Source organism: Sorex fumeus, unplaced genomic scaffold (genome assembly GCF_029834395.1).
Source record: "Sorex fumeus unplaced genomic scaffold, SorFum_2.1 ptg000128l, whole genome shotgun sequence".
NCBI lineage: Eukaryota > Metazoa > Chordata > Mammalia > Eulipotyphla > Soricidae > Sorex > Sorex fumeus.
The window spans coordinates 45,370,645-45,394,930 of NW_026606185.1; positions in this window are offsets into that span (position 1 = coordinate 45,370,645).

Here is a 24,286-nt window from a genome sequence, read left to right on the forward strand (position 1 = left end):
TGCTTGCCTGTAATCAATAGAGGATGACAACTCTATCTTATTTTCAACCTTAATTTTAACACAACTTTATTCAATGATGGATTTCAACTCATGCTTGAATTTTAGCATTACAATAAAATTTAGAAAACAGATGTTACTGGTGAGCCTTATCATTAGAAAGCTCAGGAAAATACTTTAAGTACTAGAACATATGATCTCGTACATGCACAAGTATATATTATTGAACCACCATGAGATACACAAAGTTGTTCATGATTGGGTTTCAGTCATACAATATTCCATCACCCATCTCTTCACTACTATATATTTCCCACCACCAGTGTCCCCAGTAACCCTTTGATCCCCCCTCCACTTTTCTCTCTCTCTCTCTCTCTCTCTCTCTCTCTTACTTTCCTTCCCTTGCTCCATCCCTCTCTCCCTTCCTCCATCCTTCTCTCCCTTCCTCCATCCCTCTCTCCCTTCCTACATCCCTCTCTCCTTTCCTCCATCCCTCTCTCCCTTCCTCCTTCTGGGCATTATGCTTTGCAATACAGGACTGAAAAGTTATCATGTATATTACTTTACCTACTTTTAGCACTCAGTTCTTGTCCAGAATTATCATTTCCAGATATCTTTGTCATAGTGGCTTCTTCTCTATCCCATTTGCCTTCCCGGTACCACCACTGGAGGTAAGCTTCCAACTGTGGACCAGTTCTCCTCACTTGTTTCTACTGTTCTTGGGTATTTGTCTTATACTATTTTTATGCCCCACAAAGCACAAATATTAAATGTCCAGATATCAAGAAATATTAAGTAGATGTTGAGAATTTTCAGCTATATCAATAAATAAAATTTTTCTCGAGAATTTTGTTTCCATTAAACTTAGTACCATACAGAAATAGATTTTTTTTTGTATTAGAGGCAATACTCATGAAGCTTGTTATTTCTGGCTCTGCACTCAGCAATTACTCCTGGAAGTGCCTGGTACCAAATCCAGGTTGACTATGTGCGAGATAGATGCCCTACCCAGTGTACTATGACTCTGGCCCCTCATTCTTAAGATAAGTTTTAAATTAGTTGTTTAAATTTTCTCTAATAAAATAACAGTATTGAGGATAAGTCATTTTGTACTTGGCTTTTGTAAGATCAGTAAGAACTATTTGGCTTATAAAATAGTCGTAACATAAGAAAATGAAGCAAAGTTATTTTTAATAAAAATGTAAATGAATGGATTACATTTTCTAATCAAATGATATAGAATGAGTGGAATGATAAAAGAACAAGAGCCACTGCCATACTACCTACAAGAGACCCATGTGGCTTTAAAGAGACATAATAACTGAGACTGAGGAATTAAAACAGTCTCAAACACGTGTTAAGCTAAACAACAACAAAAGTACAGAAAATAAAAGTTGTTATATTTATATCAGACAAAATATATTTTCACGGGCTGGAGTGATAGCACAGCGGGTAGGGCGTTCGCCTTACACGCGGCCAACATGGCCGACCCGAGTTCGATTCCTCCGCCCCTCTCGGAGAGCCCGGCAAGCTACCGAGAGTATTCGATATGCCAGACACAGTAACAAATTAATTTAAGACAAAAAAATATATTGTATAATTATATGGGGCTTGAGTGATAGCACAGCTGGTAAGCCATTTGCCTTGCACGTGGCTGAGCCGGGTTCGATTCCCAGCATTGTATATGGTCCCTTGAGCACTGCCAAAAGTGATTCATGAGTTCAGAGCCAGGAGTAACCCCTGAGTATCACCAGGTATGACCCAAAAAGTAAAATATATATGTATATATAGTATAATTATAAAGAAATAATCATTGAGAAATATAACAGTCTCATTCTTCACCCTAGAGATTTTCTTGTATCTCAACCTGATATATATATATGTATATGTATATGTATACATATATATACACAAAATGACTTTATCCCCTCTAGAGAAGCTCTTGCATTATTGCTCATGAATGCATATCCTTTTCTCTTTCTCTCCCCTCATATTTCCTAAGTGATTATCTTTAAATAAAAACTATTTTACTTCAATAAAAAACTATGTGTACCTCCAAAAGGTTCATTTAAATATACAAAGAAAAAAGATAAAAGAACATGCAATAATAAATCATTTGGGTCTTTAATAATAATAGATACATTTTTATGGAAGAGCATATTCAAGCTATTATTGACCAATTGACATAAGAAATTTAAAGTGAATATTCTAACAATATCAGAATACATATTTGCAAAGGTAAAGGTAAAGGTAAAGGCCCTCCCGTTGATCGTCGATTTGCTCGAGCGGGCCCAGTAACGTCTCCATTGGAGACTTTGTTGTTACTGTGTCTGGCATATCGAATACTCTCGGTAGCTTGCCGGGCTCTCCGAGAGGGGCGGAGGAATCGAACTCGGGTCGGCCATGTTGGCTGCTTGTAAGGCGAACGCCCTATTGCTGTGCTATCGCTCTAGCTCAAAAGGTCAGTAATATATAGAAATTAGTCAACACTCTCCCAAACGACCAGTGAGTGAATACTGAAAGATACTGAAGACAAAAAAGTCATCTGGATAATATTAAAACTAGGAAAACAGTAAAAAATATTCATTTTCTTGTAGTAAAAACATGTGTCAGAGTTAAATCCATGACAACAAATACCTACATTATTTAACAAGAAAGTTAGCAGTAAAGAGTTGAGCATTATGCTTCAAGGAGCTAGAAAAGTGAAACACCAAAGCTAATAAAAATAATAAAATACTATTAGTGCAATAATTAGAGCAAAAATAATATGTAGGCTTGTCCATACTCATCTTTTTGCAAAGAAAGAATGTGTCATAAAATAATAAAGACAGTTTGATAGAGATGAAGAAAAATCCTTCTTGTACAGGAGAGAAAGTCTGTGCAAGGGACAGAGACAAGTTTCTGTGTATGTTTATGTTGGCTAAAGGATAGTGTAAAGTTGTGATGATATGAATATGCAGATAGTTTCTCAAGACCTGGCAGGGGAGATATTGGCCTAAGAATGTCTGTGATTAGCAATTTATTAATTCAAGTTACCCAATAATCATGGAGGTGATTACTTAGTTGAGAAGGAAGGAAAAGACATTAATTTTAGCAATAGTCAATATATACTCAAAATATTGGTTGAGACCAGTTATTTCATTGATGACAATTCATAAATATGGAGGAAGTGACACAGATGACAAAATGTTTATTAGAGCAAGACCCCTGAAAAAGAACTTGGTATAAAAGTTTCCTTAATCCCTAAAATATAATTTTTTCCATTTACAATATGTCTTATCCTTATAAATGTAAAAGAAATTTCCAAAAATCTATAATTATTTAAGTAAAAACAAGTTATAAGTTGTTGAGATAACTTTTATTTATACAAGACCAGATATTAAAGAGACGAATGAGCTTTATGAGTTTCAATATAGAATTAAATTTCAAATGCATAGAAATTTATTAACAGTGTATACATTTTTATCCTGCTAATATGTTAGTTGTATTTATTTTCTCTTTTCAATCTTAATTTCCAAATTATTTTTATGTTACTGCTCTGTCAAATTTCCATATACTTCCTGACTTCAAGTGACATCCATTTGTTATCACATAGTTTTGGAATTTATAATTACAAAATTAATTATTCTAGGTTGAAATCAATGTGGCAGCAGAATTGTGCCTGTTCTAATGGCTGTAGTGGAACTTTGCTGCTATTTTTCTTTGCTTTGTTTTATCCCAAATTCTAGAGTTGCGCACTGTAGTTACACTACAACCTTCATTAGTCAATTCTTTTTTCTTAAGATATTTATGCTTCATTTACAACCAACCAGATAATTCAGGATCTTCTATCTCTTTTAAGATGTTTTTCTTTACTGATATGAAAAGTAAAGTCATGCTTGCAGTATGCAGTAGTATTCATAGTTTCAAGGGATTAAAATACCCTTGGGTGTTTTGTCACTCTTAAGTTTTCTGCCACAGATTCCCATTGACATACTTCATATTCTTGACTGAAAATAATAGTATCTTTAGCATTGCAGCACTGTCCTCCCATTGTTCAATGCTTTGCTCGAGCAGGCACCAGTAACATCTCCACTGTGAGACTTGTTGTTATTGCTTTTGGAATATCGAATACACCACAAGGAGTTTGCCAGGCTCTGCCATGTGGGAGGGATACTCTCAGTAGCTTGCTAGGTCTCTGAGAGGGATGGAGAAATCAAACCTGGGTCAGCATGTGCAAGGCAAACACCTACGTGCTATGCTATTGCTCCAGCCCAATAATATCTTAAAATTTTAAAAAGTTAAAATATATTAAGCAGTTGATAGTGTCTTGCTTGAAAGATAAGCAAGACTGATGAAAATATATAGAGAGTTGTCAGTAAAGAAGTGACAATTCAGAATGGAAGTGTTTATCTTCTAGATGTTATTTATTGATATCACAAGTTCTATATCATTTGCCCCAAATTTGAGAACCACTATTCTGAAGCTTGGACTCAGACAAACATGATTGATTGGGCTGGAGCAATAGCACAGCGGGTAGGATGTTTTGCCTTGCACACCGCCAGCCTAGGTTCAATTCCCAGCAACCCATATGGTTCCCGGAGCACCGCCAGGAGTAATTCCTGGGTGCATGAACCAGGGGTAACTCCTGTGCATCTCCGGGTGTGACTCAAAAAGAAAAAAAAAACGTGATTGATTGGATTATTCTTGGTCCTATATGCTGTTCTTGATTGGCAGAAAACCTTCTTTGTATATAATGCAACTGGGAATTGGAATAGTCATAATATCATGACTTTTTGTTTCAAATGGCCATTCACTCTTCCCCATATATGTAGATATATGTAGATATTGTTACTCTAAGTCTAATCTCTCAACCCACGCTGTTATTCAGACTTAGAAAAAGCAAATTACATTCAGTATTTCTTAAAGTATATCTACATGCATTTTACTCATTCCAAGTTCATAGATTCTCCTAATTTCTTCATGTGTTTCTAAACTAAGCACACTCAAACTTCTATATGTAACTTTCATGTTATTTCCTTTTTATTGGCTACTTTCCACAGTTCAGAATTATAAGAAATAACATGTTTCAAATATAAACATTTTAAGATCATACGTCTGTGTGTCTTAGCCATTGATTACCTGTCATAATGCCAAGCTGAATGTCAGTCAACATTAATTGCACTTAAAATTAGTGCCATTGGGGGCAGGAAAGGAATGGGAATTAAAGACCGTAGATTTTATTTAATTGGACTTCATACTATTTCTGCCCTATGATCACATTGCTGAGGGGCTTTTGATAAATCACTTCCCAACTTTGAATTTCAATTATATTATCTGTAATTTCCCCATCATTTTATTGTTCAGGGTTATGATCAAGGTTAAATATGATCAAGTTTGAAAAGGCATTTAAAAAGCAATATTAGTATAGGGAATTGTTATATTTTAAGTGAAGGACTTATAATGCATTTTTCTTTAGAAGTAATATAAAATAATAATTTTAGTTCCTCTGAAAAACTTTTGAATATTTATCAATAGAAGTTTTACTAGGAAAGAATTGTAGATATTATATGCTCTGTATTCCTGAAAAATAGCTCCTATAAATTCAAAGACTAGTTATTGGTCAGGATAAGAAGAGAGTCTAGATTTTTAAGTTTTAAAAGTGATTATTCTGCCATTCCAAATTACTTATTACTAAAATGCATAATTGGATTCCTTATTTATAATTTTTATATTCACATAAATAATGCTTTATTTTATTGAAATAATCAACTTAAAGTAGTTATATTCTTTGTGCTAAATTTCCACAATTATTGATTTATCATTGTTTAGTTTTTATGATCAACTTAATTTGCTGCTCTAAAATAAAACTGCCATTCTTTTGGTCCTTGCTTCATAATGAGATGTTTTAGTTTTGCTTTATTTCGCAAAGATAACTTTATTTATTTACTGTAATCTATTTGTAATCTATTTGAATGAAAATCTTCACAGTCTTTTGTGTGTCAGAAACGTTGAATTCCATTTTTGATTGCTTCCAGGTAATTCTAATTGCATGGTGAATCAAATCCAAAATAAATGAGATATGATTCAGATAAAAAAGTTATGATATTCTCACAAATGCCTAAAAGTGGCATTCTATGCATTATAAAATAAAGCATAAATGAAAAAAGACTAGGTGTATGAAAGCACATAGAAAAATATTTTCCAAGGCATTCTGACATAGCAGGTCCTATTGCCAGAGATGCAAAGATGAGTTCCCATCTGAGTTCTCATCTCAAATGTGATGCATAGTTATAGAGCTAATCCTGAGATAGTAATGTGTAATTCTACTTAACCGCAATGTGGTAAGAAAAATTTTAATATCTCATTCTCAGTCATCTCATCTGAAGTCTAGCAAAAATGGCCAAATGTTCATTATATTGTGGGCCAAAATTTTCTTGTGTGACTATGAAGTCAAATCCACTCTTCTGGTGTGACTATGAAACCAATCCACTCTTCTGGTGTTGGACAGTTCGCCTTGGGCTACCTATGTTTTGCCTTGGGCTACCTTTAGATCTTGGATTGTAGAGTCACAGACAGCTGTTTCACACCCAGAATTTTAAAGTTCTGTGGTGGTGATGGTTCTACTCTTTAATTTAAGACATGAAATCATGGATCACACATTCTAAAATGTTGTTCAGTGATTTGGTAATTAGGGATAAACCTAGAAAGTCTCCAATCTTTTTGTTTATTTGTAAACTAGATATCCATTCTCACTATATCTAATGACTTTAAGTTAGAAACTAGGTTTTCAGTGAGCTTTGAAAATTTTCAGTGCTAGGGAATTGCTAATCTGTATTAAATGTAGGAGATGTATTTGAGCTAGTGTATAAATTGTGATAATCCTAGAGTATTCAAGGTACTGAGGGGAATGGATAGATCTATTTTTTAATCAGTTTAGACAGCTGTCTACACAGCTGCATCCTGACTATTCATCTTTGCCTCATCACATGACCCAGAACATCTGTCTACGCTACTTTCCACCCCTAAGAAAACTAATGAGGTCGTCAGATATGTGTTCTAGTCAGATCTGAAGATGCTCAGCTAACACTGGAATAACTATTGCTCTATTTTTTAAAATTACATTGCACGTACATGTTTTGCAAAGTAGCTCATTATTTTCCAAGTGGCAATTCCAGGCAGTATGACACTAAACACATCTTTTGTTTGGAGTGAATGCAGAATTTGTTTCTCATTTAATCTCAAATACTGCCTATTGCCCACTTGAAAGGCTGCATATTTGACAATAATGCAATTGGCTCTTTCCCTCCTAGACAGAGCCTTCTCTAAGCAATGGAACAAATATGTTGAAAGAGACGGAAACAGCCAATGTCTCCTTAAATTTGCTGCAGCTAAAGAATAGTGATGTGTCCATTACAATTCTGGGACCAAAATCCTGATTCTCAAAAATTTATAACTGTTGCTTTTTTTTGTCCCACCAGCAGAGCTTTTGTCCCTTAATGCCACAAATCTTCACTGACTACTTTTGACTCTTGCTACCTCTAACAGTTGAAATACTATTCATCCTTTATGTCAAGTCTCAATATCGACTTTAGCAGTCAATGCCATTCACTCCCAGATATATTAATATTTTCAGCTGGTAGGATATTTGCCTTACTTGTGGGACACGGCCAACCCGAGTTCTATTCCTCCGCCCTTCTCGGAGGGCCTGCAAAGCCTGGCAAGCTACTTGTGACATATTTGATATGCCAAACACAGTAACAACAAGTCTCATGATAGAGACGTTTCTGGGCCCGCTCAAGCAAATTGATGAACAACGGGAAGAAAGTACTACAGTGCAGTTTATATTGAGCTTCATTTTCAGAATTATTTGTATTTATGTTCTTTGTACACCTACTTGTAAAAAAGACTTTAGTCATCTTATGTCAGACATATTACTGTGCCAACAGTTAAAAATGTCTTAATACTTGTTGGATTTTTTTATATTTCATAATAAATTATGAATGAAGATACATAAATCATTAATCATATCTTCTTTGTGAAAATACCACAAAAGAAATCCATACACATTGTTGAAATATTCTTAGACAGACTAACACATTAAATATTGCTATATATAAAATAATTTCATTATTATACCTGGCAACTGACAGTAATCTGCCTCACTAATAGCAGGAAGATATTGACCAGCAGATTTGCTGAAGTGGTAAAACCCCAAGGAACACTAATGTAGAGTGATCTGTTCCTGAAAGCTAGTTATGAACAAAATAAGTTTTCAAGGATTGAATGCTATTTAAATCCTACCTTTAAGTATATTTCTCAACTCATCTTTAGAAAGTTTTTGGAAAAAAAATATACTGATGGATTTTTAGCTTAGTAGATATTCTGTAGATGGAAATGGCCTAGAAAAAATGATAGTATTATTTTATCATTATATAAATACCTGTTATCTTTGGACATATAAATGAGATCAACTAAAGGATGTCAAGAAAAAGACTGAAGACAAAAAGGATAGAAAGAATGTGACTTTTTTACCTTATTGAATTCAAAACAGGTTTATGAACATTTTTTTTACAAGGAAATGGATTAAGAAGAGGCCACTATGAAAATAATTATTGGAAATGATCACTCTAGACAAGAACTGAGTGCTAATAGTAGGTGAAGCAATGTACATGATCACTTAATCACTTAATCACTTAACTGCCCATTAGTCCTCCATTTGCGCGAGCGGGCGCCAGTAATGTCTCCATTTGTCCCTGTCACGTGCTAGTGCAGCCCAATGGCATCTGTTCGCTTTGGGAACATGAAGAGCCTCAAACCGATTGTTCATGATCTTGACGAAGAAGTCTGACCATCTGGTAGGTGGGCAGCCACGCGGTCTTTTGACATCCCGTGGAATCTAGTCAGTAACAGCTCTAGTCCAGCGGTCGTCTTTAAATCTCATTACGTGACCAGCCCATCTGATTCTTGACACCTTGGCAAATGAGACAGCGTCCCTGATTCTTGATCGTCGACGGATGTCGGAACTCCGGATTTTTTCTCTCATTTGAGTGAAACGTGATATTCCAAGCATAGCTCTTTCTATTCTTCTTTGGGAGACCTGAATAGCGTTCTCATCCTGTTTGCATAGGGCCCAGGTGTCTGAGGCATATGTTAATGCAGGAAGAACAGTGGAATCAAAGAGATGTGCCCGGAGCCGGAGGTTCTTCGTCCTCTTAGCTATTTCTTTGACGTTCTTGAAGGCGTTCCAAGCCGCTCTCTTCCTCCTGCGCAGCTCGGGTGCCAGGTCATTTGTCATGTTGACTTCTCGACCTAGGTACACATAGCTATTGCATTCGGAGATGGTTGTTCCGTTGAGAGCGAATGGGGCATCAGGAACGAGGCTGTTTCTCATAAACATTGTCTTCGTAAGATTCAGCTGTAGTCCTACCTTTCCACACTCATGGTCAAAGTCGGCCAGCATTTGTGCCGCTTGGCTGATGTTTGGTGTCATTAAAACAATGTCATCAGCAAAGCGGAGGTGGTGTAATTGCCGACCATCTATCTTCACTCCCATTCCTTCCCATTCCAGTCGTCGCATGATGTTCTCGACGGTGGCACTGAAGAGTTTCGGTGAAATGGTATCACCCTGCCGAACCCCTCTCTTGATCACTTCTTTGTAGAATGGTACATGATAACCTTTCAGTATTGTATCACAAACAATAATTCCCAGAAAAAGAGAGTGAATAGAGAAAGAGAGGAGAAAGAGATAGAGAGATAGAGAGATAGATAGATAGATAGATAGATAGATAGATAGATAGATAGATAAGGAGAGAAGCAGTTTCTGTTGCAGAGGCAGGCTGGACAGTGGGAGGGTTGTCAGAGGGAAACTTGGTACATAGGTGGTGGAAATGTATACTAGTGAACAGATGGATGTTGGAACACTGAGCACTGTATGATTGAAACACAATTATGAGCAACTTTGAAACTGTGTCTATATTGTAATATATGTGTATAGATAATATAGGATGTCTCTTCTTTAAATATAATCTAATGTCATTTGATTTGTTCAGTTAGATTGGGAAATATCTGAAAACATACTATCAGGCTGCCTAGTGTAGCAGCATTAGTCATGTGTAACCTTTAGTATGGTAATATAGGGCTTCCAGAAGCTTCCAGTCTTCTGGATCTGATAGGCACACATTCTAAATATTCCAGTGCACCAAAGCAAGAGACTCATAGCTACTCACATGTTAACAGGGTGGAGATAGAAATTTAGAAATAATTCTACCCACATCATCAAAAAATTTAAAACTCTGCTTGTAGATTTTTGTTTTCCATTTTCATTGTTTTGGTTTTTAGAGCTGTGGCCATTTGTGAATATTCAAATCACAGTTCTATTAAGCTATTAATATTGGTCTAAACTTGACATTGATTTTGGAATCACACTCCCAGGGCTTACATCTTGGATTTGAGTGCAATTTTTGCTTAGTAAATCCATTATTGTTGACAAATTCACTCAGCTCTAAACTCCAGGTCCCACATGATTAAAATAAAAGAGTAACATATTTGATAAGTGAAGTTATCAAATATTGATAACATCATATTTCTAATCATGTTGTTCATGCTCATCAGGATCTGGAAACTTCTTCCTTTCTTCAGAATCTCTACCACTAATGTCTAGCACTGGTCTATTTTCCCGGATTCCCTCCCTATCTCTCTAATCTTTTTGCTACTTCTCTACTCATCCTTCCAGCACTTCTGTCTCCTTAGACATCTTCACTATTCGCATCCACCACTCTCATCACTCCTTATTTCTATCCTTATTGTTTTTTAATTTTGTTGCTTCCTCTAATTAAAATCAGAGGTTTCTTTCTCACTCCATAGCCATCTGGTTAACAGTAGGACTTTTATATTTTAAGCTTCAAACTTTACTTACTTAAGCTCTCATGTGTGTTGGTGTCGACACTAGCTTGCTCAAAACTTAGTCCTGACTCTGTGCTTAGGAATCACTCCTGGCAGTACTTTGAGGAATATAAGGAGTTCCCAGAATCAAACCAGGGTTGGTGTCATGGCAAAGCAAGCACTTTAACCAAATTTCTCTGGCCCTATCCTCTCCTCATTAAAAATTAAAAAAAAAATTCTAAATAGGCACAGCCATAGTTTTGTTCAGTTCCTTTTGAATTAAGAATTTTTTTCATAATAAAATGCAGCACATTGTATTGTAAATAAAATATGGTGATTTTTTTGTGTGTATGGATTAGCAAATGGGAAATGAAATGTCAAAGAACTGTGTGTTTGTGATTCTGGTACAAGCTACGATGTTCTTATGATGATGAATGGCCTCACTTAATACAAAGGTTTAAAGTAGTATCCCAGTCATAATTTGAGCTCTGAGATCATTGAGTCATCACCTCTTATTTTTTTGAGAAAACTGAAATCCATCCAACCCCATTGTGGATGAGACCACATTGCCAAGCAGACTTATAGAACATAAGACCTCTTTCAACCCTAGCATATTGCTTTAAGCTTTGACATATTTAGATGTATTGATTTTTCATGAACTATGGACACAATAAAATTTACTTCCTCATTCTCAGATTGGAGTAAGTAAGAAAGGCCAGAGACAAACATCATCATGGATCAGGTTGGGTGCCACCTGTTTTCCCTACTTCCCTCCCTGGTGTACCTGTATTGGTGTCCTGCATATCTCAAACTTCTGTTTTGCCTGATTGACCCCAGAAGGCATTAGAGATTTAGACCTTAATGTTTTAAATATTATTTTATTCCATAAAAGTAAAAAAAGTTAGAGAATAAGTGATAGAGAAATAAGCCTTTCAAATAAAAAAGAATACACATTGCCCGCACATGCTATCATGCAAATAGGTGTCAGTGGAAATTTAAATAAATTTGAAAAGGAAATACCTGATGAATTTCTGAGGAACTATAGATGTTATTAAGAAAGCTGAAAATCCAGTTATTTGCACAAGTCCACTGAATTAAACTTCTTAGTTCTTCAGAAATAGACCAGTGTAAAGGCTTTGTCATTTGACAGGTCCATTTTCTAGGATTTGTCACAAATTCATGTTAAACTTGAGGCGATATTTTCACAATGCACAAAAACTAGTCAAATCAGTTCCCAAAGCAATTGCTCAAAATATTTGCTTCATGAATTAATAAAGCAGTTGTTGATGGACATCTTTGCACTTCTCAATGAGCTCTTTGAGTATTATGTAGACACAACCTTAGAAAATGGCATATATGTGAGTGAAAGGGAAAATTATTCTTGTAGCAACAATTCATCATAGCTTAACCGTGTTGAGATTCTTGACAAAGAGTCTAGCTTAACCAGGAAAACAAATGATGCATGAAAGCATAGTGAATTCCCTAAGGGTCGTAAGCATTTGGAGGTATAACCTCATGTGCCCCATATCACCCTGAACAGTGCTGGGCAGCGCACACCTCCCTCTTAGTTTTATTCCTGATACCTAGAAACAACAGCAGCAACAACAACAGCAAAATCCATCTCTCAAAATGACGGAGCAGTCATGTGAATAAAATAAATGCTTCCATTACTAGCGTTTGTTTTCCTGTTCAGTATGTTCAATGACAATCTTAGCTCTATTTTAAATTGTATTTACTCTTATAGAAGTAAGGAGTGACATGCTTCCATTCAGACATGAGTTTGCTTTCACTTCATATAAATAGATGTTTTTTTATGTTTTGCTTTGTTTTTCTTTTCTTATTTAATGTGAACTTTACTGACTGTGCACAACCATTTATTTTGGTCAATTCCATTTGCCTTTCATTTCATTTCCTTAAAAATGAGTACTCCAGAGAATTTGGGAAGCATATTTCAAGTATAACCAGGTTCTACAAAACCACTTTCAGTGAGATAATATAGACTGTTAAAAGATAAGTTGTTTGTTTCCGAAATGGGTAGATGCTGGATTTCCAAACTGTACATCTCATTGACACCTCTCACACATTGATTGTAGAGAGTATTTATTGAATATATGTAAATTTTCAAAAGGAAAGAAGACTTGAAATAAACACAAAAAACCCAAACTGGCAAACCGGTTTTCTTGATTATGTATTTGGAAATCAGTTTAGGCTTCAAACAGTCCCACCCAGTCATGATTTTTGAAGAGAGTAATTTCATTGGCGATAGTGGTGAAAGGGGACATTCCATAAGTGCATAAAGCTGGATGCTCCATAAGGAATGTAACTCACTTTCAAGGACTAAAGGGGTTTTCCATGTAATTGTCGAAAAGACTTAGAAGGAAAGGACACATATAGAATGATCTCACAAATCTGTAGAATAGCGATAGAAAATATAAGAGCACAGAGAGTACTGAATAACGACAAACCACTGACATTAGAATAAAAAAACAATTACCAAACAGACTGGGAATGGGGGGAACCAGTGTGGAGAAGACCAAACTAGAAGAGATATAAATTTGTAAATATGGTGGTGAAGGGTCCATGGTACTTTGGTAGTCAGAAAGGAGTATGGGAATTTGAAAGTTTGTATATTGGTAGCATAGACTATAAAACTATTGTAATGTCCTAAACTACCATAAAATGTTATTTTTATTTATACACACACGCAGATCTTTCAGTAGTGTTTCATGAAAGAAATTATGCATATGCCATTTAATTATTTTTTTTAGCTACTCTTGGAGTTGGAGCACCTGCCAGTAAGTGTCCTCTATCTTATTTTCTTGTATTCCTAGACTGTGTCACAAATGCTGGTTTTGAATTACTGCCCTAAGAAGCTCATTGCATTTTTTGAGATGTTCTGTGTCTAATGAGAAAGATACCAGACTCGAAATCAGGTTTCCACACTATCCAGTTGATCCTCTTCTGATAATAATTAACATTTTTGAGACAAAGTTTTAATGACATTGAAATGAGCGAATGCATGTAACAAATAGCTTAGACAAAAGTAAAAGCTAGATAAAATAGATAAGTAATATTTTTCGGTTGCTATATTCTGTGACAGGGAGTGGGGAAAGTTATATACAGTGACTTAGGAATGAAATTTTCAACCTAAAAGTTGTTCTCCTAATGCCAGAAGTCAAAATTATATATTACAGTGTTTATTAAAATAACAGTTTAAGTCGAGTGCTATCCACACTGGGTAGGTCAGAAATCCTTAAAACTAATGTCATAAGAAACATGATTTCCATCAGTAAAGGTCACTGGTTACAAAAGAACATTTAAAACTCAGTAACTCCATAAAAATGGAGGGTGATGCTAAAACAAACATGAATTGTTTTTGACTCTGACCTATGGGTCAATGTGATCATTTCACCCTTAGCCCTTTTCTGAAACAAATGAGTACTTTGATTTCACAGAAGTCCATTATGAACATTAAAATATTATAGATCTGACAATATCTTTCTCTCCATGCTTTATGATTTGTCTTAGCTGAAAACTTGTTATTTTCCCATTCCCTGTGTTAACCTGGGCTCTTTGGGAGTGGGTACTTCCATCTGCTTCAGTTGGGTGGAATAAGGGTGCTGGCCTTACCCTGGATGACTGCTATTTGGTCTTGGAGGAATCTCTCTCTGTCTCTAGGAAAGAAAATAGGCAATCTTTGTCACAGCACTAATGCCATATTCTCTAACATTCATCTAAATTGTTATAATGTCATCAACATCTGAGCTGAACACTAAAAGAATGATGCACAGCTGTGTAAGAGAACAAAAGCCTGAGTTTGTGCCAAAGAAGAGCAAGGGAGTGGCTGTTTTACGGTCAGCTTACTCCAGTTGTCTTAACCACTGAAATGTTGCCAACTTGCAAAGATAAGATGAATGGCTTGGACGCTGACTTGCAAATAGACAAACCAGTCAGCCATAGAGACATAGTATAATATGGAGGTCAGCTGCACACACTCAGCTGCCGAGTGATAAAGGGTGTTGTAGCAACAAGTCATTATATAAAATGAAACAAGTGGTGAAAGAAAGAGCTTCCTAGTCAAGTGTACAGCAGTAAGGAATTCATAATCATCTGAGAAGAGTCTGGAGAAGTGTCCAACATAATGTCTTTCTGAAGCTGTATCACTGGCATTATGGAAAGAGTCAGGATTAATCCAAGGATTCAAACTTGTCATCTATTTGTCTTACCTTAGCCAAGGGAAGGATGCTCTGTTCTTCCAATATTCTCCTTTCCTAACGTCATGGCTGAGGAATCTTATAGTCTACCTTACCACCCCAAGGCTGGTGTGGATTGATAAATGGGAACATAAGAATATGATAAGAAATGCTGAAATCTATAGGATCTGAGAGCATAAGAGGAATATGGGGAATGGGTCCTCCTTTATACAGGTTTCACATAATTACACATGCTAGATTACACCCATTTTTACCATTGAAGAAAATCATGATTTCAAAAGTGTTTTTGTATTTATGTTATTTTAATTTTTTAATTTCACCTAAGTGACATTTTGATGCCTCTGGTATTTATAAGCAATGAACATCATTGGTTCAAATATGTATATATGGAAAGTAGAGGGTTTGTTTTTGTTTGTTTGTTTGTTTCTTTCCAGTGTCTGAGTTCATCATGTTGACCAAGACCATTCATGGTAACTCACAGTTCCAGAAGGCAGAATCTAAACGATGGACATGGGAGTCTCCCGGTGGACAATTCCACAACGAAATAGACCACATCATATTCAATCGACGGTTTTGCATGACTGATGTCGCTGTTGTCCCAAAATTTCGAATGGGATCGGACCACCGTCTCCTTCGTGCAAAATTCTACTTCACAGAGCAGGGAGAAAGGGCTGCAAAGTTCAAAAAGAGAACTCCCAGAATGACCACCAACTGGGAACTCTTTGGTACTATTGCAGCAACATGGGAAGATGCCATTGTTGACAACATTGACGAGGAATACGATCGACTGGTTCAGCACCTCCATGAATGTGCGAGGAACGCCAAGAGAGAGATAGCCACAAAAAATCGCCTATCTTCGAAAACTCTTGAGCTAATTCGCCAGCGTGGTTTGGCGCATGCCTCAGGCAACCGCAAGCTAAAGTCCGAGCTCGCAAAGCAGTGCAGAGATGCGATCAAGGAAGACCTCAAAGAGAGAAGAGCAGAAGTACTGGTAGATGCAGCAGAAGCCGGGAAAAGTATTCGTAACACCCGCCTGTCCTTCGCCAACTATAAGACCAAGATGACTGCCCTCCGACGTCCTGATGGATCCATCACATCCTCCAGAACGGCAATGGAGAAAATTATCCATGACTTCTACTCAAATCTCTTTGATAGCCATGTCCACTTGCCGACATACCAAATTCCACAGGATGGGTATGTCGTTCCCAACGTTCTCCCTTCCGAAATCCGACACGCCATTTCGTCGGTAAAGAAACAAACAGCACCCGGCCCAGACAAGGTCAGACCTGAACACCTGAAGAACCTGCCGTCAGTACTCATCAATACACTGGCTCGACCCTTCACTTGCTACCTGTCTGAATGCAAGGTTCCGTCCCAATGGAAAACCAGCAGGACCATACTACTGTTCAAGAAGGGAGACATCCATGACATTGGCAACTATCGCCCAATCTGCCTATTGTCTGTCATCTACAAGTTGTTCACTCGAGTCATCCTGAATAGGATTGGCAGAACACTAGATGAAGGACAACCATGCGAGCAAGCAGGGTTCCGCAAAAGATTCAGCACCATCGACCATATCCACACGATAACCAAGCTCATTGAGGTTTCTCGGGAGTTCAAGATGCCGCTCTGCTTAACGTTCATTGATTTAAAGAAGGCCTTTGATTCTGTTGAGATGGAAGCGGTCATTGAAGCCCCAGCCAATCAGGGCATTCAAGCCCAATACATCAGGATCCTCCGTGAGCTCTATTGCGGATTCACTACCAGGATCTCACCATTCTACAAAGAAGTGATCGTTGATGTCAAGAGAGGGGTGCGGCAGGGTGATACCATTTCACCGAAACTCTTCAGTGCCACCCTCGAGAACATCATGCGACGACTGGAATGGGAAGGAATGGGAGTGAAGATAGATGGTCGGCAATTACACCACCTCCGCTTTGCTGATGACATTGTTTTAATAACACCAAACATCAGCCAAGCGGCACAAATGCTGGCCGACTTTGACCGTGAGTGTGGAAAGGTAGGACTACAGCTGAATCTTACGAAGACAATGTTTATGAGAAACAGCCTTGTTCCTGACGCCCCATTCGCTCTCAATGGAACGACCATCTCCGAGTGCAACAGCTATGTGTACCTAGGTCGAGAGGTAAACATGACAATTGACCTGGCACCCGAGCTGCGCAGGAGGAAGAGAGCGGCTTGGAACGCCTTCAAGAACGTCGAAGAAATAGCTAAGAGGACGAAGAACCTTTGGCTCCGGGCACATCTCTTTGATTCCACTGTTCTTCCTGCATTAACATATGCCTCAGAGACCTGGGCCCTATGCAAACAAGATGAGAACGCCATTCAGGTCTCCCAAAGAAGAATAGAAAGAGCTATGCTTGGAATATCACGTTTCACTCAAATGAGAGAACGAATCCGGAGTTCTGACATCCGTCGACGATCAAGGATCAGGGACGCTGTCTCATTTGCCAAGGTGTCGAAAATCAGATGGGCTGGTCACGTAATGAGATTTAAAGACGACCGCTGGACTAGAGCTGTTACTGATTGGATTCCACGGGATGTCAAGAGACCGCGTGGCCGCCCACCTACCAGATGGTCAGACTTCTTTGTGAAGATCATGAACGATCGGTTTGAGGCCCTTCATGTTCCCGGAGCGAACAGATGCCATTGGGCTACACTAGCATGCGACAGGGACAAATGGAGACGTTACTGGCGCCTGCTCGAGCAAATCGACGACTAACGGGAAGTTAAGCGATTAAGTGATTAAGTGTTTCTTTCCCACAAGCACTAACCAGACAGGTAGAAAAACCTGGGTGATTATAAATAAATGCTAATCCATGAACTTATAACACATTAAAAAATACTTTGGCATTTCTACATTCATTCATATTATGCTTGATACTTAGCAAGCAAGATAGAAACAAGAGTAAAGTAAAAAAAGCAAGTAAAAAAATTCCACAAAATGCAATGTAATGCATTTTATTGACCGTATTCCTTTCGTTTGCTTTTGTTTAACATAGAAACTTACCAGTTTTTTTTTTATTTTTCAGCTGCTTGAGAAATTTTTAGTTTATGAAATTATTTGAAATTGCATTCCCCCCCCCTTATCATTTGGTGAAGCAGGTGAGTATTTACCTTCTAAAGTTTGGGATCACTGTCACTGTCCTTCCGTTATTCATCTATTTTGCTCGAGTTGGCCCAGTAACGTCTCCATTGTGACAATTGTTACTGTGTTTGGCATATCGAATACATTAAATTCTTTCTTATCTAAAAACACATTTAGGTGCCTAATATTGCTCATATTTGTGTAAAAACTTACTTAAAACGTATAAAGGACTAAGAACAGTTTCTGAATAATTTTAAGAGAAAGATTCATGCTTTCTATTTAAATTGGGAAGTTTTGAGCAAAGAAATGAATGGCTTTCATAGGCATGCTGTTGTATGAAATTGTATTTATTAAAGGTGTCAGAACACCATCAGTGATAATGTCTAACTAAGTAGATAGCTTACCCATCCCCAATTTCACAAAACCTAATAGATATTGTGGGCATACAGATAAAATCTAATTTTGTTTTATTCTTGGTTACAAAATGAAGTATATTGTGTTGTTCAGACAGGCATGAGGCACAAGAAAATACAGACATAGTAGTCCACTGTAAAGATTATTTTAAGTTTAGCCACCATAAGCTTGTTCGGTGCAGGTAAAACATGAATAACATGTTTCAGCCCATTTCATGCTGACTTGAAAAAAAATGTATACCTATAAGTGATTTGCTACCAGACCCTTAGAAATGAGACAAATTTGTGGATTTTCTTTCTGAGAAGCATATTGTAAAGGAGAGATATTGATTTTATTTCATTCAGGCAAAATTGGTTATTTATTTTTACTTATAGCCATTATAAAACAGAGCTGAACTGCATTGTTATGATCAAATAAGAATGATCTATAATGTTTTCTTGGGTATTGAATAGAATCCAAACCTTATTGGGGTCAGCAGTGTTAGACAATTTCCCAGCACAGAGACTGGCAAAAAGATGAACACAGGCTTATGGACAGCGTGTCTAAGTCAGAGCAATAAACTTTAGCTGTGCAAGCACTTTGATTAGAAACATAAGGGTATCAGAAATCTCATTTCAGAAATGATAATAATGTGGATTTAGATGACTATAATAAACTTGTAATTATTTTTTGTCAATTGGCCTATTTGATGATTTCTGGAATGAACCAACACAAATTTATTGTCTGTGTGTGTATGCAAAATCTAACTAAAGTCATTTATTAGTGTCATATGGATTTGACTTTTAATATTCCAAAGGAGCAAACCTCTCAAAATGAGGTAAAATAAAATTTCAGACACATTTATCATTTACAGAACATTTGATGTTTATTATTCAGCTCTCATATTCAGAATGAAGAAACTGAGACGTGTTCTTCTCTGACCTCTACTATTTCTCTGTTTCTTCACAGTACACACAGTCAGATCTTATGCTACTAAGCACTACTTGTTCATAATCCTCTTGTTGATGTTGTAGGAGACAATTTGAGAGAATCTTTAACTGTGATGCTTTAGTATTGTTTGAGTATTTTTTGAGTTTTCTTCACCTTGTTCTTCCAGTTCTGTTCTCAGTCTCTGTTCAACCCTTCAGAAAGAACACACATATATCCTATCACACACATCTCTATTACTGTTTTACAAAATCCTGTCTATTCTTCTACCCATATTTAGGAAGAACCATAATGATCTTATTTACATATTTGTCAGAGATACTTTTGTTTTGTTTCTGTTTTTTTACTCTTCTACATTATTGAGCCCCATGAGGTAGGATTCTCATCTACCTTATTCATGTCACTATTTTTAGGATGTTGATAGTGCTTAGAGCCATGTATTGCTGAGATTAAACTTGGGGGTTGGGACAGAAACTGGTGGTGCTAAAAAATTCTTTGCTCTTTGTTTGGATGTCACTTATGACACTGCTGGATAACTGTGTAATACTGAGTATCATCAAACTAAGGTCAGCTACTTACAAAGCATGTAGTAACTCTAGTACTATCTCTCCTCACGTTTCATTATTTTTAAGTAAAAACAAAATATACTCACTGTAGAATACATGAGAAATTTGTATGTAATATATGTACACACATAGATGTATATACAAATATATATGCATGAACAAAATATACTCACTGTAGTATACTTGAGAAATTTATATGTAATATATATGTACACACATAGATGCATATACAAATATATATATATGCATGTATGTCAAAGGAAAAACAACCATTATTTAATCTGATCTCCAAGGAAATAAAATAGAACACTTTTATTTACACGAATAAACTTTTAATCAGTGACAACAGGAAAAGAAAGATATTAGAGCTGACACTAAAAGAACATCCTCATATTGTAATATACAATTAATTTAAAAATTATAGTCATAGTTAGTTAATTATTATGTTCTTATCTCTAGATCTTAGATTTTCTTGCTACAGTGTGATCAAGAAAGTTGATCAGGAAATGCATACATCCAGTGCCTTCTCCTTTATCTGGCATTTTGTTCTTAGAATGGTGTGTGTGGGCATGGCAGGGCTGGCATTAACCATCTCATTCATCTCACTAACGTGTCCCACCAGGGGACTAGGGTGAGTGCCATGCCAGAGGTAGAGAGTGAAATTTGCACACTTGATACAGAGCTCACTTTCTCTCAAACAAGCTCCTGATTCATAAATACTTTCCCTTCCTTGGATCTCAGCTTATCCTTACAGTGTATGACATCTTATCTTCAAAGCCCCTCTAACTTCCTAAGGCCCTGTTTAAAGCTCTTTAAGAAGGACTATGCTATTTCAATTTCTAATAATCTCATCTTGTTCCCAACAGATGCTGGTAAGTACCTATGTGTTTTCCCAAGTCACATGATAGGTGGATTTTATTTCTGAAGGAGTTAAAGAAATAACTGCTTTCTGGGATACATTAAAAACTGGGAAAAAACAGGTTTAGTATAAGAACTTTATCTGAGACTACAATATCTTAATTTGATGATGAACTAGATATACTTTCCAATAAACTTTTAGTTCTTAGAATTTCATTTAAGGGAGTCAAAAGAGTGTTAGTAAAGGTGTAGGGTATATGGTGGTTTTATTCCTAATGTTCGGTGATGTATCCACTGTTTTCCATATGACCCAGTGAAAGCACTCCCCTCAGAGATCCACCATCTTCTTCCAAGGCACTAAAATGTGAATCTGCTAAGACGTGTGCATATCTGATCAGTGCAGCATTATTCACAGTAAGCCAATGTCTAAAATGAACTCAGTTCTGGAAGTAATGCAGTAATAAGTGGGTGAATATAACATTGTGGTAGTTAGTTAGACACTATAAAATAGTACTCAGCTAAAAAAGGGCTGAAATCATGCAGTTTTCTGTAATATGGATGGAATTGGAAGGTAACATGCTAAGTGGAGATAAGGAGAAGAAAAAAGATGAAAAACAATACTGGCAGTTCTTATTCATAGTATACTGCAGCAAAACAAGGGTTTAGACCGTACCTAATGGAAGCAAGCCTTAAAACGTTGCTAACAGAACAATAAACTGGTGCCCAAAGGCTGGGTGGTGAGAGGAGAAACCTTGGGTCAGGTGGTAAAAGTTGATTGACATCTTGTGGTGAGGATAGTGAAGCAGTATAGTAAATATATATATATATATATATGTATATATATGGAAATTTGTAATCGTTATTACTTCATCAATGACAAAAAAACTGAGACCAATAAAAAAAGACATCTAGTACATGCTTTTAAAGAAATTTTAAAGAAATTTTAAAGAAATTGAATTATTCAGTGTAGTAACAATGTCACTTCTATTTAAAACAGACTTTTCAAGTTTGCAAGGCCTGAAGAGGCAAAGGAAATTTAAAAACACAATCCTAAGTGTGTTCATCTAGGTTCTCTAAGAAATAATTCTATCTGTTTAGTGTTGTATTTTAATCTCAATATCTAAGAGGATAGAGGTTTGAGAAACCAAGCAAACATATGGTAGGTCAATATAAACAAACTGGCTTAGGGAAAAGTAAGCTGTAAATTAGGTAAACATTTTATTTAGAACAGATTTTAAAACATTTTAGCTTTGAAGTAACGGGTTTTGCAAAGTTGAATTATTTCTTCCCTGAATCCCTTATTTGTAGTTGATGTTAAAATTAAGCTAAGAACAAAAGTCCATTTATCCTTTGCAAAAATCTTCCTGATCTTTCTTCAGTCTTTCTTGAGGGAAGTACTATTCTGATATAGCAGAAAATATATGAGTGTCTTGAAGAGCCATTAAGTTCATTATTTGCAATGATGGGAATATTGAGGTGAATAATTTATCGATTGAGTTGAGGTGTTTAAAAACCTAAAGCCAGGATTTAAGCAGCAACTTCCAATTTGAGATACTATTAAACTTTATAAAACTTTTTACTCTTACAAGTTTACAATAATTGTAAAGGTACAGTAATGATTCTTCATTGTAATACTGTTTGCAATATACTCTAAAGAGCTCTTACAGGAGAAAAGGCAGAATGTGAGGACTAAGAGCCATTGAGCAGCTTACATTTTAGTGGAATAATTTACATACAACAAAGAACATTATAAGCTTATAAGACAGAAAATTCTGGATATTGCATCATAAATATAGGGAAAATTAAATAATGAAAGCCATATTTGAGTCTCTTTTTATGATAAATTAGGGTATTATAGAAAAAAATACTGTAGAAGCAGTTGGTGTTTTGTTGGGGAGAGGGAGGAAGGAACTCCTGGAGATGCTCAGGACTTACTCTTAGAGGGAAGCATATGAGGTGGTGGTTGCAAATCCTAGTGTCTTCCCTAATAAACTATCACTTCTGTCAGGGGCTGATTTTTAGTGCTAAAAGAAACGTGTATCAACTCAAAGAAATTCTATGACTAAGTAATAGAGCATAATAACTTCATTGACCTAGTTTTTACTGTTTATGGGGACTGGGGGAGAATGTTAAAGCATAAATAAAGAAAATGGGCCAGAGCGATAGCACAGCTGGTAGGGTGTTTGCCTAGCATGCGGCTGACCTGGGTTTGATCCCCGGAATCCCATATGATCCCCCAAGCACAGCCAGGAGTAATTCCCTAGTGCAGAGGCAGGAATAACCCCTGAACATCCCTGGGTGTGACCCAAAAAGAAAAAAAAATGACAAAAATCCAATTTTGAAGCTATCATATGCCAGCCTAAGGCCTTTCAATTTACTCTTTTAGGCAAAGCTAGTTATTGAAGGTTTATTATCTGAGAAACACATTGTGACTTTATATTTTCATATAATTATGGTAGCATCAATAAGAAAATGTTTTGTTGAAGTTAACTTTATAGAAGAAAAAATTAATTTGAGACTTCTAACTTCAAATCCAAGAAAGATCTGTAGATAACAGTAAGAATTTTCAAATGGTGATAGAGTAAATTGTAAGCACGAGAGGCATAATCAGAAGACATAATCAGAAAGATGTAGCATAAGAAACAAATTAATTGAAGACTTTAGTGCTCAAATCATATGTCAAAATAAAAAACATTAATATGACAAAATACTCCTATTAAAGATTATATTGGAATTATTTTAAATATTCACACAACTCTTCTTTAAATTAGGAACTATATCAAATAAAGATATTAAACCCCCAATCTTCTTTAAAAGTCAACAGTTAACAAACCAATACCAATATCAATAAAAATTACTGATAAATTATTATAAACCTAGAGTTTTGTTTTAGACTAAGCAGATTAGCAAACTAGATGAAATTCCTTTTGGGGTTTCATTATTATCATTTTCTAATGTTACCAATGCAAGATTTTAGTTTCACTGTTCTCTGATAAGGGTTACAATGAGTGGTGACTATTGCTTGCATCACTTGTCATCCTGTTGCTCTTCAATTTGCTCAAGTGGGCATCAGTAATGTCTCCATTCATCCCTGTCTTGTGCTAGTGTAGCCCAGTGGCATCTGCTCTCTCCAGGAACATGAAGAGCCTCAAACCATTAGTTCAGGGTCTTGACAAAGAAGTCTGACAATCTTGTTGGTGAGTGGACAGGTGTTCTTTTGACTTCCTGTGGAATCCAGTTGGTAACAGCTCTCGTCCAGCAGTCGTTACATGCCTGGTCCATCTAATTTTTGATGCAAACAAGACAGCATCTCTGATTCTCGATCATTGACGGGAGGT